Consider the following 25,731-nt stretch of genomic DNA (forward strand, 5'->3'; position numbering starts at 1 on the left):
GAGAACAACTTAAGGTTTATGTCCATTAAACTTTAATTAGTTTAATGTTAAGTAAACGTCCAGTGAGCTTCCAACGCCATAAATCTTATCTCAGCAGAGAATTTCGTGCAGCGGTTGAAGAAGGCAGGAGAGTCAGTACCTTTCAATGAAGAATCCTGGAGCAAGCACTTTGGAACTCAGGAAAAAAACTTTATTTACAAAAGAAAAACCCAGGCGATAAAGCACACATGCTTTTGTCTCCGGCATAAAGAAAACTTTACTCTAAACTTAACTCATATTAGCAAACACGCCCATGGCCACAAACTGAGTCTGCGAGTCAGGTCGGGGGGGGGAGAGAGAGAAAACACACGGGTGAACTGACTATTTATACAAACTAACTCACATTCCTGGATGCTTAATGACTTCCAGCTGCTCAGTGATTAGAGCGACTTGTTACCTCTTAACCCTTTAGTACCAACAGAGGTACAGAGGTTTCAATTGGGTTGAACCACAGGTACTACTGGTTACACGGAAAGGGGGAGGATGTTAGGATATTTCCGTTCCACCTTAAAAGGGAACAGGCTTTGTGAGTCACAGAGTCTGCGTATTTCCTGTTCACAGGATGTTTCTGTTGTGTCTATGCTTTCGTTTCTCTCTCTGTGCCTGGACACTGAAGCAGGCAGTCATGTTTTTTTCTTTGTTCTGTTTTTATGTCTTGTTTTTTTTCCTCTTTTTTTCCTATGTATTGTAGTGTTGTTTTTAACTTTCTTTTTTTCTTTTTTCTCTGCAATTTTGAAATTATTAATAAATATTATTTTTTTTAAAAAAGGATGAGAACAGAAATCGTGCTCTGGCGGCGCGGCGGCAGCAGGAGGCCCCATTAGCTAAAGTGGTGCTTCAGGTTAAGAACGGACCTCCAGAATGAATTAAGTACGTAACCCGAGGTACCACTGTACATTCAGTTGAATGTGCAAAGTTTCCCCCTTCACTCCTTTTGCTCAACAGATGAAATGCTCAAGCTGTGAAAACAATGTTGGGCCAGAGCTAGCACAAGTGAGTTTTGTTTGTTTTTTCCACTCACCCTGCTTCTTTCAGACGCTCAAATCAGCCCTGCTTCCCATTGTGTGTGAAAGCAAGGCTGTCAATTTCCCCCAATGTGTGAAAGGGCAGTGAAAAAATATGACCAGGGACCGAATTTGACCAGAGACTAAAATCCATTACTTAAATATTTATTGCAACTTTCAGGGACAGTGTTTTCAAGGAAAAATCAAGATACAATCATTACATGGGAAGCAAAACAGAATATAGATTTCCACTTAACTTTTAAACTTTGATATAAATATTAAGAAAAGAGAAAAGAGATAACAATATAAAAGAGAGATAGTCAGTTTATAAGATCGAGAACAGCAATGGGAATATCGGCCTGAAAATAATTTTTTAAAAATTGGTAACACAACCTAAAAAATGAGCAGTCATATGGCATTCTACTCCCGAGAATGCAACATAATGCAATCTAAGCTCACTCTCATTTCCTTTTAATGAACTTTGCCACCATCCACACCACAGACTCATATTTTCAACAACATCTACTGTAATTTGCCCAGTTCAAGCAAGGAGACCTCCTCCAGTCTCTGGTCAAAATTAGGCATTTTAGGCCTCATTATCAGGTGTGGGGCTGGTAAATGTGGGCTGTGTAAAGCAATGCTTAACCGGTAACTATGAACTCACCAAGGAACATCCCACCCCACCCTAATCTCTAAGACAATTGTGCATTTGAAGGTGGGGGCGGGGCTTATTTTGAAAACTTCCAGAGAATGAAGGAATGCATAAATGAGTGGGCAGAAGTGAATGGTCCTCCTCTCTAGAGCACAGAGGAGGAGCACAGCTGAGAACTGAAGGAGCATTTCATTCACAGCTAGGGATAACCAGGTGTTCTTATGATGGGAACTGTGCACTGTGAAGCGGAGGCTCTCCTGTGATCATGGGGGCTCCCTCTGTATTCAGGACTCTGGAAAATAATTGATCTAAAACGTGTGTGGGAGCCTTCAGAAGTCTCCCCACAAGGCACAGCCGTCCTCCTATTTGTGGAGGGTCATTTGGGTGGCGTATTGGTAGTAGAGCCTGCGGATTTGCCCTTCCACCCAAAGCCCCTCAAGAGATTACAGTACCATATTTTTTGCTCCATAAGACACACTTTTTTCTTCCTAAAAAGTAAGGGGAAATGTCTGTGCATCTTATGGAGTGAATGTGTGGTCCCTGGAACCGAATTGCCCAGAGGCAAAAAGCAGATCATGCTTTTTTTTTGAAAGAGGGAAGTGGGTGTTGAAAGGAAGGAGCTGATGCGCAAGCGATCAGGAGGGAGATAAGGGACCCTAGAGATAAAGGAGGCTGCCTGGGAGGGGGGAGGTAAAGACAGCAAACTTGCAAAGGGGGGAGACAGGAAGACTAAAACAATGAGGAGAGAAATTAGAAGAAAAGGAGGAGCAAAAAACTGCTCCAGCTAAGGAAAAGACACTAAGGCAAACAAGAGGGAAGGGGGTGTTGAAACAAAGCCGCTAATCTGCAAGAGATCGGGGAGGGAGATAAGGGATGCTAGAGATAAAGGAGACTGCCTGGGAGGGGGGAGGTAAAAGCCCATGGATCCTTGGGATTTTTGCATTGGGTCACCCCAAATTCATCATCAGATCACATAGCATGTCTATGGCTACAGCCTGCACCAAAAAAATTATGCACCCACTATTTCCTGGGACTGCAGTGGTGCAAAAATGTGGTTACAAAGCACGGATCCACATGGATCCGCAGGATTCTTGCCCGGGGTCCCCAAATTCACCATCAGATCACATGTCTGTGGCCACAGCATGAACCACAAAAACCATACATCCACTGTTTCATTCAGAATATTTTTTTTCTTGTTTTCCTCCTCTAAAAACTAGGTGCGACTTACGGTCAGGTGCGTCTTTTGGAGCGAAAAATACGGTACATGCCATCAAAATGGCAACAGAAGTCTTTTGTCTGTCATTTGGATTACAGTTCATGAAGGCCTGACTTCCACCGTGGGGAAGGGACAGAAAGAATTGCTTAATATTTATTGTGTCTTTCTGAGATCTGCACTCAAAAGCAGCAGCTTTTGAGCAGACGGTGATAGCGGTTAGATTGATTGGATTGGAATCATTGCATTGTTACAACGCTTCGTATTTCCATTCAAATGCACCCCCAAAGCAGCTTCCAAAACAAAATAGCAAACTGAGGAGGGAAGGAGGGAAGGGAAAGGCTGATGGGTTAAAACAACTTAAGGATATTCATCAGAACAGTAGTCGTAATAACAGCATGTCATTTTCTCTCTGCGATATTCATGCCATTCCTGTCCACACAAGTATTTTAATGGAAAAGTGCCACAGAATTTTTGCATTTGAATAAATTCATCCGTGCCAGCTGGAGAGAAAAGGGGAAATATTTGTGTTAGTATTAACGAGTGAACGATGACAACTTTGTGGACTTTGTCCACAGAACGTATCAAAACAGAAGAGAACATATTTAAAGCTAAAATAAAATTCATTTCAACTCCATTTTTTTAAAGGGATACCTAAAGCAGAATCTCAGATTTATTCTGCAAAAGCTACTACAATGTCAACATTAAAATAAAAGTTGCAACATGTGAACGATGCATGTCAAAATAAATACATATCCTTAAATCTCAGAATTTCTGCTGCAATTGTTTAAAATAGGTTGCAAACACCTTTTTCCTCAGACTGCAAAAGAGGCTGCCTTCCAAATGACGTATCAGTTTGTTCCTTGTAATAAAAAAAAAGGAAGCCTCGTTTTCATCCTATCTGCAGTATTTCATCTTCTTAAGTAAGGCCCCTATGCTTTTGAATTATGGTGCTGGAGGAGACTCTTGAGAGTCCCATGGACTGCAAGAAGATCAAACCTCTCCATTCTGAAGGAAATCAGCCCTGAGTGCTCACTGGAAGGACAGATCCTGAAGCTGAGGCTCCAATACTTTGGCCACCTCATGAGAAGTGAAGACTCCCTGGAAAAGACCCTGATGTTGGGAAAGATGGAGGGCACAAGGAGAAGGGGACGACAGAGGACGAGATGGTTGGACAGTGTTCTCGAAGCTACCAGCATGAGTTTGACTAAACTGCGGGAGGCAGTGGAAGACAGGAGTGCCTGGCGTGCTCTGGTCCATGGGGTCACGAAGAGTCAGACACGACTAAAAGACTAAACACCAACAACAACACGTAAGGCCCCCTATATGTGATGTGCTTTGAACAGAGCTGGCATTCAAGGATACAATGAGGCAAATCTTCTAGTTTTGCTGCCCCCACAGTTACTTAGACGGAGTTATCTGCCCATTTATCTTGCCCGTGGCACATGCTCCTATCCCCACCATACTTTGTGGCCTGCTGCTCTTTCCTCCAAGAGGCATTGGTCCTGGCAAGGACGCTGTCATTTTCAAACCTGGTGGAACTCTGACCCATGGGGACACTGGTGTCTCTTGGAAGGAGAGGTAATGGCAACCATCGCTCTCTGCTCCTGATACTAGACTGCAAATGTTGAACTAAAGCAGAGCTTTCCAAACTTTTCATGTCGGTGACACACTTTTTAGACATGCATCATTTCATAATTCAGTTTTACTAGCAAACCAGAGGTTAAACTAACCCCTTTTCCAACCCCAGGAGGAGCGTGGGAGTGTTTGTGCGACACACTGCAGCTGACACACTAATGTGTCGCGAGACACAGTTTGGGAAGCTCTGAACTAGAGGGACCTTTGATGTAGTCCAACAGGTCTCCTCTCTCTCCTCCATAACATCAGGTCATCCTAGTCATGGCATACAAAAGGGAGGAATACAGACAGGAAAATCCACTTCACCTTCAAAAACTTCTCCAATCATACAGTAGTCTCCCGTACAGGTACGATCAGTCGGAGTGCATGTTTCCTCTGTGTCCCACTTGGAGCAAAACCTGCATGTTATAGCATCTGCTGTAAAGGACCAATAATTGTGTTTTATTATTTGTCCCTGCAAACATTGCCCTTATTTAAAACTCGCCACATCAGCTTCATTAGGGGGTAGACCGGGAGTCCCAAGTTGTGGCTCCAAAGAAACAAAGCTCTGTGCCAGGCAGACAATGGGGGGGAGGGGAGACTCCCAGGTGGCAAATGGGAGGGCCCCCTCCCTCTGCCCAGAATTAGTTAGAACAGAAAGGCAGAATTTGAATTAGATTATTCGGAGTTGGCTGGAATGTTACCTGGAGAAAAAAGGTTGCACTCTGGTAAAGGAGGCAAGTTAGAGAGAGGATCAGAGCATGGTGGCTGATTTCTGTTTTGAATCCACAGTTGCGGCTGTGGGATAAGCAAGACCAGGGGTAGGCAACCTAAGGCTCTGGGGCCGGATGCGGCCAAATCACCTTCTCAATCCAACCCACAGACGGTCTGGGAATCAGCATGAGCAGAATGTGTGCTTTTATTTAAAATGCATCTCTGGGTTATTTGTGGGGCATAGGAATTCGTTCTCCCCCCCCCCCCAATGTAGTCTGGCCCACCACATGGTCTGAGGGACAGTGGACCGGCCCACAGCTGAAAAAGGTTGCTGACCTCTGAGCAAGACCCTTTTGGGGTGTCAATGCCATGAACCCCTCCATCGTAGGCTCGGATTGCATATATGTATATATATGCATATATGTATAAATAAACCTTACGTTATAAAGACACCACAGTCGCCGCTGTGCCTCATTCCCAAAATGAAACAAACCCTGGTTTAGCATGCCTGGAACCCCTGAAATCTTGCGCTGATCAGAGATTGGAGTGGTGTACAACAATAACAACACGTCCGTATCCCTGGCGTGTTAGTTTGTGTGTTCACAGAGTTAGCCTTTCAGAAACAGTTGAATCCCAAACACACACAGCCTAAGCCAATACAGGGAAGCCACGTCTTATTCAGACTTTACTTAAGTGATCCCAAGTTTGGCAGGGAAATGATGAATCAAATGGAAAATGGGTGGGGTGGGTGGAAAGAAGGGCTGGTGGCTGGTCCAGGCAGAGCAACACCCCCACCCTCACTACACACAGAGGCCCCTTCTCTTCCTTTCCACAGCTGGCTCTGAAAAAGCAACCCACCCGAATCCTGTCCCCCAGGCTGGGTGCATTGGGTGAGGGCAATTACTAGAGCAGCAGCAGCCGCCCCGGAAAGGAGTGGAGCAGCAGAATGGGAAACCTGGCATGAAGGGAGCTGTTAAGAGACCCACTGTACTGTAAGCAAGCTGGAGGGCTTAACAGATCTCTCTCCTCACCAGTTTTCCATATGCAAAGAGGAACCCAGTAAATGGCTTGGGGTGGAAGAAAGTTTCTTTCTAAACAAAAGGTCTGCATCTTTGCAGGGAGACGACAGAGGCAGCATCAGCTAGAAAAAGACTGAGGGAGGAGAAGAGAAACTGTGGGAAGAAGTGGGGCTTCTCAAGACCCAAGTAAGTAAACTGGAGGGCTTAACTCAGAGCTCTTAGGGGCTGGAGGTGGTTCTGAGGATTGCTTTGGCTTTGTACAATTTTGTTTATATGCACAACCCCTGGAAATTAACCACCACCACCACAGAAGGCCTGACCATAGCACCGCTCAAAGCACTTGCCGGGTTTCTTCACTTTAGGAAGACAGGCAGATGAATTATATACATTAACTAGTGGCTTGTTTTTCTTTTACCTCTTGTAAGGAGGGATGGGGATGATACTTACTCCCGGACTTGAGGCAAAGTAGAGCACAGACTGCGAGCAGCCAGGCCTGAGCCCAACGTGGGCACCGATTATCAAGAAAGAAGCTCTGTCCCATTGGAAAATCTTTTCTCACTGAGAGACTGGTTTCCGAAGGCTGACGGCTGAGGGACACACTTGGCTCTGTGGCAATAAGCTGTAACAGGAGCACAGCTTCTAGTAAGGAACACACCCCACGGTTTGAAGGACGAGGTTCAAAACAGCTTTTATAAAAGGGATGGGAGGAACCTTCCTAGCTTCTTGGGACATGTGATCCTTGTGGGCTTGAAAGATATGAGAAGCCTCTGGCAATGTGCTGGGGTGGTTCTGAAGAGCGATGGGGATGTGGGTAGCGGTTCCCTTGGGCTGTTTGGGGCCTAATGTACTGATTGTTCAGACAAATACGAACGGGCTAAGGAGGAACCAGCTGAATACTTTACAGAATGTCCCAGGCAGCAGTGGCTTCCAGATGCTATACAACATTGAAGGAATGCTTGTTCCTTTTGGTGGGCTTTCTGTCCACCTCCATATTTCTTGGTTGATCGAGTCCCACAGGATCAAAGCTTGCAAGTGGGGGCAGGCTGGTTGGTTAGTCAGTTGGGTGAAGCCATTTTATGTTCCATGCTGACTGCAAGGACTTGGAGAAACACCCGTGTATGCTATGGTTGTGCTAACTGATTTGAGTTCCATCAATAGTGCATCTATTTTAGACTATACTCAAAGACATAGGTCCCTGTAACCACACCAGGTGATTTCATGCCTCGCCTTCACATCTTCATGGAGTTTTGTGGCCTCACAATATTAGCTATAGATGCCAATGTATGAATCATAGCCTTGTAGAGTTGGAAGGAATCTCAATAGTCATTTAGTCCAACTCCCTGCAATGCAGGAATTTCAATTAAAGAACCTCTGGCAGATGGTCATCCAAACCTCCAATGAAGGAGACTCTGCCACTTTCTAAAGGAGTCTGCTCCACTTTCAAACAACTCCTACTGTCAGAAAGTTCTTCCTAATCTATCAACATATAGATGTGGTGATGCATCAATCACTGGGGTAGTGGGAAAAGAAAATGATTTGTTTGTGTTACTGTATCTTGGTGGGTATAAGCTGTGGATCCAAACCATGGGGGACCACTAACTGTCAGGAGTTCAGCGTACACTCGAGTAGGACCCCGGCAGAGACACATGTCCGATTGGCATGTTCCCTCCCTCCTGGTCGATCGTTCAGGAGCTTCAAAAGCTTTCTTCAGCCCGAACATCACAGCAACCGATGCCAACAGACACTGGCACACTTAGGGATCCGCAGAGTCCGCGCAGTTCACATGACAGACCTCAGCAACTCAGCATTTTGGCTAATCTACTTTATTTACATATAAACACATACGGAGCACTGCAACATGGCTCCCTCTCTCTCTAGCATCAGACAGCAAAGAGAAAAAGAACAAAGGACAATAGTCCCACTTCACGGAACACAGTAACACAAACATCCTGTCTCCGTCACTTGCCACTCTGTGGAGTCAAAACATATATCGTCATATGATAGATGACAATCCCATGACTGCAAACATGGAGCAGGAATTCTAACCCCTCAAAGTCCTCAGTTATTTGGGAGGTATATAAGGGATTAGATGGTTCCTGAGTTATCTTGGACCCAAATTGTTTAGAGGCTTGAAAATCAACACAGCATCCTTTAACCTGGTCCACTAGCATAGGGGCAGCCAATTCTCTTAATTGAGTAGTTAAATCTTGAATATCTGGCTGCACAGATACTACTGCAGCTCTGGCACTGAATAAATAATGTCAGAAAATCAAAGTGTGGTACTTAACCATGCTTGGAAGTTGGCACTGTAGAATTTGATGGCATAAGTGCGGGAGTAGTTCCTATTAATCATTGCAGGCAATTGGCAACTTGCATGGAGGGAAGAGTGAATCTGTTGACCAGCACGTAATAGCTTTTTCCACCGGTCTTGCCCCAGCTTCCAGCCCTGGAGCCCTCATAAGGAAGTTGTTTCCAGAGAAAGACTCTGTTTGCCCACAGGGGGTGGTTGGTTTCACCTGTGCTGCTCTACTTCCAGCCCAAGGAACCTTCAGAAGGCAGTTGCTGCCATGGGCGTTGGGTGTATGTGCACTTTAATGAACTGAAGAGAAGGAAGGATTATGAGTCATGGGAGTTGCAGAGCATTTGTGTATGAACTAAGCGGCCTCGGCCCAGTATACATGGAGTGTCTCCACCCCTATCGTTCTGCCCGTACACTGAAGTCCAGCTCCGAGGGCCTTCTGGCGGTTCCCTCACTGCAAGAAGTGAGGTTACAGGGAACCAGGCAGAGGGCCTTCTCGGTAGTGGCATCTGTCCTGTGGAACACCCTCCCACGAGATGTCAAAGAAATAAACAGCTATCTGACTTTTAGAAGACATCTGAAGGCAGCCCTGTTTAGGAAAGCTTTTAATATTTGATGAATTATTGTATTTTAATATTTTGCTGGAAGCTGCCCAGAGTGGCTGGGGAAACCCAGCCAGATGGGTGGGGTGTAAATAATAATAATAATAATAATAATAATAATAATAATATATTATTATTATTATTATTATTATTATTATTATTATTATTATTACAGTGCTGGGTTTATTATTTGGCTGCTTTCAAGCCAACGTACCAACGTACCGCACTGTGATACAATATGAGAGGACACTTTCTATTATGGACCGGTAGAAAGAGGTCATCAATTGTTGTTTAACATTATTAGTCTTTCGCAAAACCCTGAGGAAATGGAGTCTCTGTTGGGCCTTCCTAACCACCTGAGTTATATTGTTTTTCCAAGTGAGGTCTTCACTAAGGTAAACTCCCAGGAATTTAAAGGAAGAGACTTTCTCCACACAGCCTGTTAGTTTCTGTTTGCCACTGAGCAGCTGCTTGGAGTCACAGGACTCTGTTTACATTCCAGAGACCTTCCAGACTGTTGGAAGTCTCACGGGAGGGGAGAAGGGATGTGACGTTAGTGGTTTCCTGTTCCTTTGTTCAGTTGCTCTCTGCTTTCATAGAGAGAGGATGTATATTTCTTTGCTGTCTGCGTAGTGAGAAATAAAGCATAGCATGTAGCCATAAATCTCATCACTTCCCTGTGCTGGAAACTCTGCTGGATGGAAATGTGCCTGAGGCCTTATCAGAGGCTCAGGTCGTTAATTATTCATCGGGAGGGCGATTACGAAGGCTCAGTCGGAAAATGAGCTTTATCAGCTTGGCTGAGTGAAGATTCCGACACAGCCTCCCCCCTCCCGATATACAATGGGGCTAGTTCTCCTCTCTTCCTCCGAAAGTCCAACACCATCTCCTTTGTCTTGCTAATATTTAGGTGCAAGTTATTCTCTAGGCACCATGTAGATGCTTTTTGAGCCTCCCCACTGTATGCTGATTCATCTCCACCTGTAATTAGACCCATTATGGTAGTATCATCTGCAAACTTAATAATTACAGTGGATGGATCAGATGAAATACAATCATATGTATACGACGAGTACACACATCCCTGTGGAGTGCCAGTGCTGAACCTCAGGGAGGTAGATGTAACACACTGACTGCTTGCAATAAACTTTCCTTTTACATCTCCTGGTGTGTGCCGTGTGGTTTCAGGGTGTTTGTTTGTTTTCAAATGTGCTGTTGATGGGCGGTGCAAGTGCATGTTTGGGGTGCCTGCAGCAGCTGTCACGAGCTTCATGTGCATTTGTTTACTGGGTCATGCTGCGTTGCAGAGTTGGCGCATGCAGCTGTGTTATGGGGCATGCCTATGGTGGGCTGATGGGTGGCAACTGGTTGACGGTGCTGTGGTTGCTATGGACACCATGTATGCCCGTTCTCTGTCCCCATGGGATGTGCGTGAGCGCTCTTGAAGTGGCAATGCCAAGATCCTTGGGAGTGGTCCCATTTGTAGAGCCATGGGACAGCTCCTCCTAAACAGCTGCTCTCTGGTTTTAGGGTTTCTTCCCCCTTGGCTGGCAGGGGCTTGGGATGGAGGTCACTTAATTGTGCTGGGAGTGTTTCTGCTGACTTCCTGTCATGAGGATTGATCCATTTGGGTGTATCTCTTTATAAACATTTATTTTTCACTCATCTGCTTCTGTCATCCGCTCAAGCCAGCCCCCACCATGTTTCTCTGTAGGGGAAACGTGTGGCACTGTGGTCTAAATCACTGAGCCTCTTGGGCTTGCCGATCAGAAGGTTGGTGGTTCGAATCCCCGCAACGGGCTGAGCTCTTTTGCTCAAATTCTGCTTGCGGGTTTCTCATGGGCATCTAGTTGGCCTCTGTGAGAACTGGATGCTGGACTAAGATGGGTTGTTGACATGATGCAGCAACCTCTTCCTGTGTTCTTATTGTGTATTGGTCAGAGTTTATGAACCGACTTCCCTTGGACACTTGTCAGCCTCGTAACCCTTGCCTTATGTGTGAAAGTGAGGTCCTTATTTTCCTCCTGCGGGTGAAAGGATGTGACCACACATAACCAGAAGCTGAAATCTGATTTCAATATTTATTTGCGATGACAATAGCAGAAGATCAGTTCATGCATTTCACTTTAAGAAAAATGGAAGCCTAATATTCTCAAAGGAAACGAAGGTTATACATAAGTGAATGTCGAGGAAGGGAGAATATAAGGAACAAGGCATGCAAGGGAAAATCAGGGTACAATATGGGGAACAAAAAAGAATGCGGATTACAACTTAAGGTTTAAACTTAAAGCAGAAGGGGGGAAATCAAAGCATTAGATAAAATAACAATAGCACAAACAAGTGGTCTCACTTACAAAACTAGCAATAATTGTAATGGTTATCTAACTCTTTGATTTAACACCTAGAACGCTCCAACAGTCCAAACTAGTTAAAAGCTTTATTGTGTTACAGTTACAGGGCAATGAATTCTTAACAGGAAGGAAAGAGTAAAGAGATTTCTCTCTAATCACAAAGATTCAGAGGAGAAGAGTTCTGCAAGCCCAGAGGAGAGTTTTATTCAGAATCCAACGGATAGCAGCCTAAAAGGTCATAGTAGAATTGGCTCCAACGCCATCTCTGAACACCCTGACTGAGTATAGGATCAAATCAGTGGCATGCAGTGATATTTTTTATAGGGGAACAGTTCGGGCCAGAGGTGCCAGTTTGTGAGAGCGATGGGGGGACGTGACGTTGTGTGTGTGACATCCTGACATCGCAAATGTAAGCTTTGCGCCTCTCTGACTAAGCTGAGCAGAAGCCTCCCGTGCTTTGGGAAGGAGGTGCCAATGCTCCAATTTACCAGGAACATTGAGGGGACTAGTCTAGTCTCCATAGTCCACTGACCACACACCACTGTATGAAATACCCAAACAAGTCAGTTAAGGACTGACCAATGACCACTGTGCTCCCAGAACTCAGGGAGACACTTGCTATGCCAGAAGTAGAAAGGCAAATATTATCAATGTCATGGGGTTGTGTTTAATTAGTTCCTACTCAGAGTGGCTAGGCTAGGTCCATTAGCTTCAGTAGGTGAGTAAAGCATAGTGGAACCTAAGTTAGCCGTGTTCATTAACCTCAGTGTGCTACCACTGGGCACCTCCCACGTTCCACAATTTGTTCAGAGTATATGTGGTGTACCCTTCAGCGGACAATTCTGCAAAACAGCCACACAAGCAACTGGCAACCCAAAGTGTTGGTCGTGAGTGAAGTCGGGTGTGAGATTAGTGCAGCAGGGCCTGCGAGAGCTGAGCTTCTGTCTTTCCAGCAAAGCACAATGTATACAGCACCGCTTGGCCAGTGACTATCACCTCACGAAGGAACACCCCATTCCCTCTAAGAGAATTATGCACTTACTTTTTTTTGCGGGGGAGGTGTTCTTTTTTGAACAATAGACAATGACAGACGGTGTAAACGAGTGAACACAAACGAGCGCTCCTCTGCTCTGGAGCAGGAAGAAGGAGCAAAGTTGTGAACAGAGTAAGAATTGATTCACAGCAGTTGATAGGCTGCCATTCTGATGCTGGGAACCACGCACTGCGAAGTGCTGTCTCCTGTGCTCATGAAGTCTCGTATGTGTTTAGGACTCTGAAAAATCATTGCTTTAAAATGTGTGGGGCTCCTCCATGAATACAGAAGGCTGTACACACCACAGTCAGGCTCCAATTTGTAGAGGGAGATGATGGTGATGGGGGGAAATTCAGTTGGTTTGCCCCACCCCCAAAAAATTCCGTGTTTACAGGGACAAACGCCTGTTTGTCATTTGCATTGCAATGGCTTCTGCTGTGGGGAAGGGAAATGAGTGTTATATGTGCCTTAGACAGAGGTGTCAACTTGAATAAAATGTTGTGGGGGGGGGGGACCCTATCATACAGGAGCAAAGAGAATATACCAATAAGGGCATCATAAGTGCCACATAAAAGATAGGTGTCTTTCAGGCTCCAATTTGTAGAGGGAGATGACGGTGATGGGGGGAAATTCAGTTGGTTTGCCCCCCCCCCAAAAAAAGTCCCTGTTTACAGGGACAAACGCCTGTTTGTCACTTGCATCGCAATGGCTTCTGCTGTGGGGAAGGGAAATGAGTTATTATCTTAATGTTATATGTGCCTTAGACAGAGGTGCCAACTTGAATAAAATGTTGGGGGAGGGACAGGTAAGCCCAGTCCCACATAATCAACCACATGACGCAGCACACACACACATATAAATGACAATGCCCATCAACATTTGGGGGGGACTTCAAATATTTTAATTGGGGGCAGGGGCTGAAGGGCCCTTGGTCCCTTGGAGTTGGCTCCTATGGCCTTAGATTAAGTTTTAAAACAGACATCGGTGTCACAGCAAAGGTAGTCCACTGTTGTGCGCTTATAAACATACTTTTGTCCACACCTCAAACCCGGGCCGTTGTAATGACAGGACAAGTGGTGGCTTAACTTTTTCCCAGTTTTGACTAGAAATTGAAAAAAAGAGTGTTCATGTTAACTGATGAACGAACGAATACAATTCTATCGAATTAGTTCAAAGAGAATACGGTGGTACCTCAGGTTACAGACGCTTCAGGTTACAGAATTTTGCTTCAGGATGAGAACAGAAATTGTGCGGTGGCAGCGGGAGGCCCCATTAGCTAAAGTGGTACCTCAGGTTAAGAACAGTTTCAGGTTAAGAACGGACCTCCAGAACAAATTAAGTTCTTAACCCGAGGTTCCACTGTATACCAATAAGGGCATCAGAAGTGCCACATAAAAGGAAGGTGTCTTTTAAAAACTCCCCATTAAAATGGGCCTAAAACAGAATTTTATTTTAATTTTTACCATTTTGCAAAAACTACTAAAATTTAATCATTACCATAAAATGTGTTAGAAGGCAGGAGAGATATATCACAATACATTTATGTCCTGAAAACTCCAAATCCCCACCCTCGGTTCTCTACAAATGATTCCAAATAACTTTTTCCTAAGACGGGAAGTCTTTACTATGACATACTTACTTGTTCCTTGTAACAGAAACCTTACTTTTTCCTACCACAATCCAGGGTTTCCATGCACTTAAGCAAGTGTTCTAATTTAATGTTAGAACAGAACTGACATTCAAGAACATAATGAGGCAAAACTTCTAGTACTGTTTTTACACAATTGCATAGTCCATCTTAGACTAATAGGCCTTGGAATCCCCACAGCAGCAGGCTTGAGTCCATCTATTCAAAGTAGGGTTGGGTAAAATATTTCTGATATTCTGTTTTTCAGTGAGAAATGGCAGGTGTTTTTCATACTGCTGCTGGCAGTCTGCACTTGCCAGCCAGTGAACAATTACATGACCAAGTGTACTGAGAGCCTGAGGTAAAAATTCAACCTGCTATGCTCAATTATTATTAAGGAAAGGGGATCTATCTTTCATTTACTGAATATTCATCTTGATTTGCTTGTACAAAATTTCCAGGTGGTCCAATTATATCTGGTCTTTATTTCTTTCAGTGTCTTATTATTATTATTATTATTATTATTATTATTATTATTATTAGTTTTACTCTGGGTGGATCTACACAGGAAAAAACCCCACTATACATAAGTCAGAAATTAAATCGCTATAACAAAAGGGGGAGAAACGCTGTGTAAAATCACAAAGAAAGTTTTTTTGCTCTCCAGTGTTGCGTGTTTATAACGCATTCAACGCACTGTGTTTTTTTTTACTAATGTGGCTGAGTCCTCAAATTGGACTCATTGAAATGAATTATCTATTAAATTTAATCTGTCTCCTCTGAGTAAAACTCAGTTGAATGAGTATACAATAATAAAGAAAACACATTATTATGATCTCAGCTATATAAGGTGTTAGGTTTTCTTGAACTTTATGTTGCTTTTCATTTGGTTAATAGCTGTACACAACTCTCCCAGATTTGGAGATACTGCAAGCTCATCTCTAACTTGTTTTTGCAGAATTTGTGAGAGGACTTCAGCAGCTACAGGGCAGATGCCGTTAAGGAGATGCTGGTAATGTTCTTTCCAGTGCAATGCAATAGCTTCTTTATCTTTTAGAAGTGTGGTACTGTCTGCTGAGAGTAGTGGGCATATGTCATGATTTATTGGCCCATAGATGGTCTTTGTGGCTTTAAAGAAACTCTGCGCATCGTGAGTGTCAGCTAAGTGCTGGATCGCTTGAGTTTTTTTAATCCACCAGGTGTTCTTTAGTTCTTTGCTTCTTCTTTGAACCTCAGCCTTAGCATTGGCATAGGCTTTTTTTTTCTTAATGGCTCAGTTTCTATCTCTTTGCCAGATCTGAAAGACCTTCCTTTTCTTCTCAATCATGTGTTCAATCTCACTGTCATTCTCATCAAACCAGTCCTGGTGTTTCTTGGTTTGGTATCCAATAGTTTGTTCACAAGCTGCAATAATGGATGTTTTTTGCTTGTTCTAGTGTTCCTCAATGTTATCAGGGAACTCTGAAAGCAGATGGTCCTTAAGAGTCATGTGGAAGCAATCCCGCTTAATAGGATCTTGAAGGGCTTGAGTGTTCATCTTGCGCCTCGGTTTCCTTCTTTGAAGCCTGTGTTGAGGTGTAAACTTGATAGCCATCGTGGAGCGTATTAATCAGTGATCTGTCCATTTTCGAATATCTGTCTGTTTGCTAGCTGCTTTGGTGGTATGGAAGCAGGAAACATTGTAGAACCTTTGTGGCCCACTTGCTGCTGCTTCCCTTTCTTCCAAGAGGCACTGAATCTGTCAAGGACTGAATCATTTCCAAAACTAGTGGATCCATGTGAGCATGGAGACAATGGTGTTCCTGGGAAGGAGGGGAAACGGCGGCCAGAGCTCTGCTGCAGGATGCTTATGAGAAGGAAACTTTTTTGTTGTTTTTTGTTTTTAAAATGTGTACTTTGGCATATAGGTAAAGGTAAAGGGACCCCTGACCATTAGGTCAGTCGTGACCGATTCTGGGGTTGCAGCGCTCATCTCGCTTTATTGGCCGAGGGAGCCGGCATACAGCTTCCGGGTCCTGTGGCCAGCATGACTAAGCCGCTTCTGGCAAACCAGAGCAGTGCACGGAAACGCCGTTTACCTTCCCGCCAGAGCGGTACCTATCTATCTACTTGCACTTTGACATGCTTTCAAACTGCTAGGTTGGCAGGAGCAGGGACCAAGCAACGGGAGCTCACCATGTCGCGGGGATTCGAACCATCGACCTTCTGATCGGCAAGTCCTAGGCTCTGTGGTTTAACCCACAGCGCCACCCGCATCCCTACTTTGGCATATACTTTGGTCCAAAGGTGGAAAAACTCCAGCCATGTAAATGTGGTACATGGGGCTTTGTTAAACACATTGAGGCCCAGAACCTGGAGCACAACTAAAGTGAAGACTACCCAGGGTGGCTGGGGAAACCAAGCCAGATGGGTGGGGTATAAATAATAAATTACTATTATTATTATTATTATTACTACTACTACTACTACTATTACAAAGAGCAAGTTAGAATTATTTAAGATGCTCGGATACAGATACAAGGTGCATCTTGAAGCCTGTGCACATTCCTAATGTGTAACTCCTCAGATGCAAAATTGGACAACAGTTTTGCATCTGAGAGCACTTTGCAAGTCCATTACTGTTATGCTTTTCGTAGTGTGTGCACATGTACACGTATGTGGCGACTGTGGGAACAGAATGCTGAGCCAGCTGGACTTTGGGGATGATCCAGCAGAGCTGCCTTTGTGTTCTCACAAACCCCTGTGTCCTCCTTGACATTAGGTCAGCCTAGTCAAACCTACGAGAGGGAACCTGGGAAAAGAGGGGGAGTGGGGAAAATAGGCTCCTTACCATCATATACAATTTTCTTTGAGCACTTAACTCCAGGACATCTGCGGTATAGAGGCCAACATGAACTCACTTCGTGCCATCCATCGCACACTCTGCATTCTACGGCATCCGCTGTAAGAGGCAGGCATTTTTTTCATAAAATCAAAGAGCTATAGAGTTGGAAGGGACCCAGAGGGTCATCTAGTCCAACCCCCCCCCCCCTGCAATGCAGGACTGTCAACTAAAGATTATTGTTCGTCCCTGCAAAGGTCGCCCTTTCTTTAAAACTCACTAAATCAGGTGCTTTGCTGTGGGGAGGGGAACAGGGTCCTGAAACCCTCTATCTTTTGCACAAGCCCATTGTTTTCTAGCATTTCCTGCTCTAAAAATAAAATAAAAAATAAGCTTTTCCTAATGGGGAAGGCTGAGCCTTCTGCAAGGCAAAGTGCCACTCAGAGCTCAGCTACTCGCCATCTTAATATGTGGATGGACCAATCAACTTACATTATCCTGAACCTCAAAAATCCTGTTGGCACTCTATAGCTCAGGATAGACACTGGAAGCAGCAGCAAGATCTACCCCCCTTCAAAACTTGTCTCTGTGTGTATAGATTAGGATATGGAAATTGTATTCAAACTTGTGGCAAAGTTCTGTCTTTGCTGCACATAAAAAGGTAAAGGGACCCCTGACCATTAGGTCCAGTCGTGACCGACTCTGGGGTTGCGGCGCTCATCTCGCTTTATTGGCCGAGAGAGGCGGCATACAGCTTCCGGGTCATGTGGCCAGCATGACTAAGCCGCTTCTGGCGAACCAGAGCAGCGCACAGAAATGCCGTTTACCTTCCCGCCAGAGCGGTACCTATTTATCTACTTGCACTTTGACGTGCTTTCAAACTGCTAGGTTGGCAGGAGCAGGGACCGAGCAACGGGAGCTCACCCCATTGCGGGGATTTGAACTGCCGACCTTCTGATCGGCAAGTCCTAGGCTCTGTGGTTTAACCCACAGCGCCACCCACATCCCCTTGCTGCACATAGCATCATCCTTAAGAAAACCAGTTGTATCCTCTTTTTAAAAGCTGGTGGAGTCCCATGTACTAAGTCAGGGCATTGTTTGGGCACTCAGCTCTCTCTCAACTCCACTCATATATTTATCTCCTGTGCACACTTTCCCCTAATGTGCAAATTTTTTAACACATTGGTTAGTTGGAGGAGAGCATCACAAAATTGGGAGAAGCGCACATTTTGAAGGATAACTGTGTTTCAATTTGCATCTTGCTGCAGAAAGAGTCACATACCGTATTGGCCTGAATATAAGCCACATTTCCCTCCCCCTGCCCCCAATTCCAACTGTGAAAAGTTAAAGTGTGGCTTATATTCACGACCTTACAGTATGCAGCCAGGAGTGCTGGGCAAACAGCTCCAGGAGAGCGGCAAAGCAGTGCTTGCCCCATGCGTAGTCCCCCGTCCTCTCCCCCAAGGCCGGGAAGGGAGAGAGCTCAGTACACAGCCAGGGGCAGTGAGGAATGGAGCAGCTTATATTCGGGTATTTTTTATTTTTTTCCTTTCCCTTCTCCAATTTTAAAGGTGCAGCTTATATTCGGGCCAATACGGTAAGTAGGTTCCCGTCCAAATCTGAAGTGAATCCAATTTCTCCCTCATTCCAAAGTACCAATACTAATTTTACTACTTCTACTTTAAAAAAATAAATAGCTGTATTTTATGCGAGTTCGCAGAGGATACATGGCAAAGCTCAGAAAGCAGTCTGAGGATTTCTCTATTTTCGGATAAATTTGGTTTCACCTCTTCAAGGGGCAGGACTTACCTTCATGGTTAAGGGAGAGCAAAAGAAAGAATGCAAGGAGGCAGACCTGAGCCAAGCACAAGCCCCGATGGTCAAGAAAGAAGCTCTTCCCCATAGGGAGGCCTTTTAGTATGGAGAGGCTGGCTTGAAGGCTGACAGCTGAGAGACCTCAGGCTTGCAGAGCAGTTGTTCCTGAACCTCTGGTCAGCGGCACATGGCTCAGCGTGAAGAGCCAGGTTCAAGGCATCCAATATATAAGGCCGGGAAAGATCTTCTTGACTTCTTCCCTCATTCTGGTGGGCTTCAAAGATACAATAAGCCTCTGGCATTATGCAGGGGTGGTTCTGAAGAGCAGCAGAGGTGTGTGGGTAGTGGTAACCTTGAGCTGTTTGGGGCACAGTGTACTGATGGTTCGGAAAAATCATAATTGGCTGAGGGATCAAACAGAACACCGGAGAGAATGGCCCAGGTCTCTGTGGGCACCTGATGCTATCTTACATGGAAGGCATGCTTCTTTCTTTCTTTCTTTCTTTCTTTCTTTCTTTCTTTCTTTCTTTCTGTGTTTCTTATAATTTTCATTTATGACAAACATTTCAAACAGAATCATCATTACTTATACAGTCAAGCCTTGGTTCCCAAACGGCTTAGTTGATGAATAAATAGGCTCCCAAATGCTGAAAACCAGGAAGTAAGTGTTCCAGTTTTCGAACGTTTTTTGGAAGCTGAACATCCGACGCGGCTACTGCTTGAGTGCAGGAAGCTCCAGCAGCCAATCGGAAGTCGCGCCTTGGTTTTTGAACAATTTTGGGGGTTGAATGGACTTCCGGAGCGGATTAAGTTTGAGAACCAAGGTTCCACTGTATTTACTCTATTTCCCTGCATATCCCAATTTAAATCTATTTTATATTTTATTTCCATCCATTTCATATATGCTTTCAATGGCCGCGTCATTTCGTGTGCATGATTTTAGGCAGCACTCCTATACACCAGAAGCTGCTGGCATAAAGCAAAAGTAGAATAAATTAAGTCACGCCATGCTTTGCTGGGTTCACCCCTTGCCCACCTCCCCCCCTCCAACTGTGCCACTCACAGTGAGCCAGAGCTCAAACCATTTATAGAGGCTTCCTTCTAACATGGTTTAAAAAGCTTTTGTGTATTTTGACCTTCTCATAGCCTAAATAGGCATGCCAGCCATCACGGTTGTCATGCCCATCCAGATCTAAAATGTCTGTATTTTGTAGTATACATCATTCCATGATCCAGGATAGACAGGCCGCCTCGTAGTAGAGTTTCAAGGCGGGGATCCCTGTGGAATCCAGTGCTGGGGGGGGGCTGGTTGCACCCATCAGAATTTTGCACCCGGAGCCATGAACCCCCTAGCCTACACCACTGATTCCATGTAAATATGGCTTCCCTGCCTCAAAAGCCATGAGGAGAGAGAGAGAGAGTATGCTAACAACCTGATAGGCCAAAGTGTGTAGCTCAATTATGAATGTAGCTATATTTTACAGTCAGCATGGAAGACACCAGAAACCTTGTACCAGTGGAACCTTGGTTTTTGAACGCCTCCATAGTCAAATGTTTCAGCTCCCAAAAACCAAAAACTTGGAAGTAACTGCTCTGGTTTTCGAACGGTTTTTGGAAGCCAAACATGCCACATGGCTTCCGTTTTGAGTTGCCCTATTGTATTGAGGCTTCTGCTTTCAGTTTTCGGACATTTCAGAAGTCGGTCAGTCGGTCTTCTGGAACGGACTACGTTCGAAAACCAAGGTTCCAATGTACTAGAGAAGCACGTGGTGGAACTCAGGTTCCTTCCTCCTCACATGACTGGGGAAGTCTGCAGGTTATGGGGACTTGCTGGCCAGATCCTTTACAGCAGCAGCAGTAGCCCTGCAGACGGTGGGAGGCTTTCAAGTCCACCCCCAGAGCTTTCATGTCCAGCAGGATTAGATAATCCGAGGAGCCAAAATGGTCCCATCTGACCTTATATAGCTATTATTGGTCAGACTGTTCCTTACTTTGAATAACTTCTTGCTGGGGGAAGCTGTTACATGCTTCCCAAGAGCCCTGTCTGATCCCTCCAGAAGGGCCGGAGAAGAAGTCAACTTCACTCTCTTTGTTCCAGAAAGCCATCCCATGGGGTGCAGATCTTGGGGACCATGGGTGGCTCTGACTTGGCTTTTGGCAGCCTGTGTTTTCTTTGGGCTCAGCCCAGGAGGTAAGTCCCACCTGCAAGAGGAAGATTCCCATGTATTTTAACTTTATACTTTATATACTTTAACAGTGACAAATCCCAATCTGCTTTTTTGAACTGGAAACGAAGGAGGGATGTGTAAGATCATATTCTAAATAATAACTAACTTGGAGAGAAGACTGTATGCAGTGCGCACATATGTTTATTTTATCGATTAGTTAAATGATCTACATCTTCCTTGGAAGGACGTGGGAGGTCATATTCTAAATGATAATTATAGTAACTTAGAGAAAATGTGTGCAGCGCACGCATATGTTTATTTTATTGATTATTTACACTTTTAAACTTCTCTTCCTTCCAAGGGAGCCAAGGCCGATGTACCGTTTTTATTTTACTATGAAGGCACAAGATGCATATCATAAATGAAAGATAACAACAGTGAACACATTATACAATATATGTGAAACTCACTCTCACAAATACCTGGGGGAGGGAGGTAAAGGACCTCTGGACGGTTAAGTGCAGTCAAAGGCGATTATGGGGTTGCAGTGCCCATCTCACTTTCAGGCCGAGGGAACCAGCGTTTGTCCACAGACAGCTTTCCGGGTCGTGTGGCCAGCAGGACTAAACCGCTTCTGGCGCAATGGGACACCGTGACAAATACCAGAGCTCACTGAAATGTCATTTAGAAATACCTGCACCCTAACCTCAGTTAGTAAAAGATAGGTCTGGGAAAGGCTGTGAAGAGTCAGTCAGTGAAGACAAAACTGAGCTGGTTGTATCAATGGTCTTAGAATAAATAGTAGATGCTTTGTTGTTTAGTCGTTTAGTCGTGTCCGACTCTTCGTGACCCCATGGACCAGAGCACGCCAGGCACTCCTGTCTTCAGTGGCATAAAAGATACCCATTTCTCCCCCTCCCCTGCCCACCATTGTCCAGAGATCACGTATTTGCCTACATCCATTATTTACTTCTTTTCCAGAGCCTGTTGCTTCCATTTTAATGACTGGCAATCATTTTTTTCAGCATCTTTGTCATCACCAGCAGGACCCAGGGCAGGTTACAAGATTTTGAAATTAAAATAGTCAAAGATATCCCAATCACAGGGATAGAGTGTGCAGTGATGCTCCCACTGTGCTTCTCTCAGATTTTGATCTGCTCTATTTGTCCGCCATTAGGGATCCTTTGGGAACTGACACACACACCCCAGGCACAATTCTGCATTGTAGGGGGTTGGACTAGATTACCCCTTTCAGCTCTAAACTTCTTTGATCCTGGTGACTCCCAGCCGCAATGCCTTTCCAAGTACAACGGATTCCACCATTAATTTTAGCACAATGGGTTTAAATTTTAAAGAGACAGTTTCCCACAGTGAACGTTCCACTCAAGCCCATGTATGTCTGCAAGGAGAGTCAACATTCTCTCTTTCATAGCACATGGAATAACCTGCCGACGATGCAGAATCGAGGAGCCAGGGTCGCGGTGCTTTCCAGCAACAACATACTGTAGAGTTGATCATGGGGGGTGCTTAGCCGAGAGACAGTATAAAGGTAAGGAGACATTGCAGAGTGTTTCTTTCCCATTCGTGTGTGCGTGTTTGTATACCAGGGCTGCCATACATCTGGATTTTCCTGGACATTGCTGGAATTTCAAAGGCGCAATTGACGTCCGAGGAGAATTTCTGCTTTGTCCTGGATCTTAGGCAAGGCAAACGGAAAAATCGAGTTTTTTGAGCTCAATGACTTTGGGGTTTCAGGTTTTCCTTAAAAAAAAGAAAGGCTGGACAATCTTGGTGGTTTCCTTAAAAAGAAAGCTTGTGGTGTCCCAGTTTTTACTTTTTGAAAAAGTATACTCTAGCGTATACTTGATGACACATACCTGTCCCTGTCCACCACAGGCAATCGTGTACAAAGAGTCTGAGGCCTTGTCTGAAAATGGTTCATGTAGCTGTAAACAACAGTGCAGAATGCATCAGTTCTCTAAAAGGTTGAACATTGTGGGTTCTGTTCAAGCAGAGCCGGCCCCGCCATGAGCCGAGCTGAGGCAACTGCCTCAAGCAGTGGGAGCTAGCAGGATCCAGGAGTGGCAAATCCTACCGCTATGGTGTGTTTACCTGCTGCTGAGGTAAATAGCCCAGGCCGGGTGATCTTACAGGGTCAGGGGGAGGCTGACAGCAGTGACCACACACTCAACCACCCTACTTCACCCATTAGAAACTCACTTAACTCACATAATCAAATACAAAAGACACACACAAAAACAAGCAAACAGGAAACCAGTAGGGAAAGGTGCATTGAAACAAAACCAATAATAATAGTAGTAATGACCAGGAAAGAGGACACCACAGAATGAAAGAGAGAGGGAGGGAGAGAGGAAAATAAAAGGTAGGGAAGAGGAAGAATGGAAAAATGCAAAGGAAAGAAAAAGAGAGTGGGGAAGTGTGTGTGTGTGTGTAGCAGTTGAAAGTCAGTTGCACAAGGGATGTTATCTCCAATCCTTTCAATTCAATATCTTTTTTAAAGTTCACTGAAGAAAATGTGGCATCAAGGTGATTGGTTGCTCGATTATTATTATTATTATTATTATTATTGAGTTTGTATACCACTTTTGGTCTGAAGGTCACAGGGTGGTTCACACTTAACAAACTACAACTTAGCAAACTACTTGAGTGGCAGTGTAGCAGGCCATGCGAGTAAAGATGACAGCTGGGCTCATCCCACTATTTCGAAATCCATATTGAGACTCCAGAAAAAAACCCTGGGCTCAACTGACCCTTATGCTCCGCAAATGGTGTTATAAAGAAGGCTGGTTCTGCTGTATTCTGTCACACCTTCCCAACATTCTGTCACACTCTGGTGTGGCAAACTAGCAAGATTCAAAACTGAACAGCAAAGTATGTATCAGCAGATCTGACTCTCCATTGCTGAAATCACTGGGTGGTCCAACCCAAATGCCCTATACACACAAAAATGAGATGGTTCTTACACCAGGTGATCTTGACAGTAGCACAGGTATTAGGAAATACCTAATAAGTAACACAAAGATGCCCTCTTCTCTCCACAATCCCAGATGGCAAGCTGCTGAAAAGAATCAAGGACTGTTATATAAATGGTACCAGATGTGAAACCAATTGGACAACTCAAGAAGATGAAATTGAACACGAGGTACGCTGCTGTACTGACAGAGACTATTGCAACAAAACACTGTAGAGTGTGGGTGATGACAAACAGTTAAGGCTGAAATCCTACCAACACCTCTTGTGGAACTCAGTAGAATTTCCTTCTGATTAAACATGCATACGATTGCGCTAGATGAAAAATTGCATCCCTCCTTCTAATGTGTATCGGCTAGATTTGAAATTTCTTTCTAATAAAAAATAGATAGATAATAGAATATAATTGACAAATCACAGAGCATATTATTGAAAACATTTATCTGTACAAATGGTCAGAATCTTAATAATTATTTCAGATTGTAAAAAGACCCTGATGATTGTGTTGTAGCACCATCTAGAAATCCAGTGATGAACTAAGTAAACATGATTTTAAATGCTGGCTGCTCTCTTTGCAAATACACTCAGCTTCAGTGACTCCTTAATTCCCATTGCGCACCATGTTCAGAGTGGTGAAAAATTGAGGCTCTTCCTCATTTCACTGGAGGCATGGAGCTCCTAATCAGCTTTCATGAATCTGAATGGATTTCCCATGGGTGCCTGTTCCTGCACAAACATTACCAGAGGGCCTGGGACTGTAGCCTTGTGTGTATCTGAGCCTTTCTTCATATACAGTATTCCATTGCCATTGTCTATGCATATTTTTTGAACGCACCTATAGATACAGCACCGCAGTTTGCACCACCTCACGGTATCCTTAGCGCAGGGGTAGGCAACCTAAGGCCCATGGGCCGGATGAGGCCCAATCGCTTTTTCTATCTGGCCCACGGACGGTCTGGGAATCAGTGTGTTTTTACATGAGTAGAATGTCCTTTTATTTAAAATGCATCTCTGGGTTATTTGTGGGGCACAGGAATTTGTTCATTCCCCCCCCCCAAAAAAAATAAATAGTCCGGCCCACCACATGGTCTGAGGGACGGTAGACTGGCCCACAGCTGAAAAAGGTTGCTGACCCCTGTCCTAGCAGCTACACAAACACTTCCCTTGGGCGCTTAGAAAAACAAAAACAAACTGCTGCAGCCACTACCATCACCATCTAGCAGCTGCCACTATATTTTTCCTCCACAACGTACCTTTTTCCTGGAGGTGAAAATGAGGATTTGAAAGCTGGCTTATGCAGAGTTTGATTATTGTTCTGCCTTCACATGTACACTGGCAGGCAGCAGTTCTTCTAGTGGACACTGCAAAGTGCAATGCATAGCCAGCCCACAAACCTTGCTCTTGATTTAGTATCATAGAATTGTAGAGGTGGAAGGGACCCTGGGGGGCAGGGAGTCATAGTGCCCAACACCCTGCAGTGCAGGAATGTCAACTGAAGCATCCATGATGGCCATCGAACCTCTGCTTCTAAACCTCCAAGGAGGAGAGTCCCCAAGCTTCCAAGGGAGACTGCTCCACTGTCCAAGTGCTTTTGTTGTCAGGAAGTTCTGCTGGTGCTTAGCTGGAATCTCCTTTACCTAAAGCCATTGGTTCAAGTTCTATCCTCCGGGGCAGGAGGAAACAAGCTGGCTCCATCGTCCATTTGACATTGTTCGTAGTCTCTCTAGCCGGGGAGCAGGCTGCTTCAGAGAGTACATCCATGTCAC

General features: G+C 44.7%; 3 long non-coding RNA genes across 3 annotated transcripts; 1 reads left to right on the plus strand and 2 right to left on the minus strand.

Moving 5' to 3' along the window:
• Window positions 1-1,192: 1,192 nt before the first annotated feature.
• Window positions 1,193-6,934, minus strand: LOC308470162. Its single transcript, XR_013982205.1, has 3 exons — window positions 6,706-6,934; window positions 4,853-4,963; window positions 1,193-3,411 (listed from the first exon to the last, which is right to left on the minus strand). It is a non-coding gene; the product is annotated as an uncharacterized lncRNA (long non-coding RNA).
• A 6,487-nt stretch (window positions 6,935-13,421) lies between these two features.
• Window positions 13,422-18,992, minus strand: LOC308470163. The gene is made up of 3 exons (XR_013982206.1): window positions 18,801-18,992; window positions 17,001-17,111; window positions 13,422-13,645 (listed from the first exon to the last, which is right to left on the minus strand). It is a non-coding gene; the product is annotated as an uncharacterized lncRNA (long non-coding RNA).
• Window positions 18,993-20,795: 1,803 nt separating this feature from the next.
• Window positions 20,796-24,527, plus strand: LOC308470172. The gene is made up of 3 exons (XR_013982215.1): window positions 20,796-20,997; window positions 22,407-22,523; window positions 24,043-24,527. It is a non-coding gene; the product is annotated as an uncharacterized lncRNA (long non-coding RNA).
• The last annotated feature ends 1,204 nt before the right edge of the window (window positions 24,528-25,731 follow it).

The sequence above is a fragment of the Podarcis pityusensis genome (genome assembly GCF_964106645.2).
Source record: "Podarcis pityusensis genome assembly, chromosome: 2".
Classification (NCBI taxonomy): domain Eukaryota; kingdom Metazoa; phylum Chordata; class Lepidosauria; order Squamata; family Lacertidae; genus Podarcis; species Podarcis pityusensis.